Source organism: Sceloporus undulatus, chromosome 2 (genome assembly GCF_019175285.1).
Source record: "Sceloporus undulatus isolate JIND9_A2432 ecotype Alabama chromosome 2, SceUnd_v1.1, whole genome shotgun sequence".
Lineage (NCBI taxonomy): Eukaryota > Metazoa > Chordata > Lepidosauria > Squamata > Phrynosomatidae > Sceloporus > Sceloporus undulatus.
In genome coordinates this window covers 146,026,217-146,026,544 of record NC_056523.1, presented here as the reverse complement: position 1 = coordinate 146,026,544, position 328 = coordinate 146,026,217, and positions in this window count along the sequence as shown.

Genomic DNA, 328 nt, shown 5'->3' with positions numbered 1-328 from the left:
TTGGCTGTCTGTAACAGGCCAAAGATATCTTTTCATGATATAAACACCTAGCTGGAACTCTGTGAAAAGAACATCTGGTCCTCACGGCCAGAATATCCTGAATTGCTCCACAGATCTGTGATAGGCCCAAGTAGCAAAATGAAAACTTCTCCTCGTTTCTCACTTTCTCTTATTCCAAAATATCTGTGTCTACCGTTTTTCCTGTGACAGTATATTATTTGTATTCCTCTTTTGATGCAGTATATAACAAGGGTGCATCACAGTACTGCGCTGCAAAAAGACAGCAAGCAAACTATGGAAATGTTAGTATGGAAATTAGTGTGCAAAG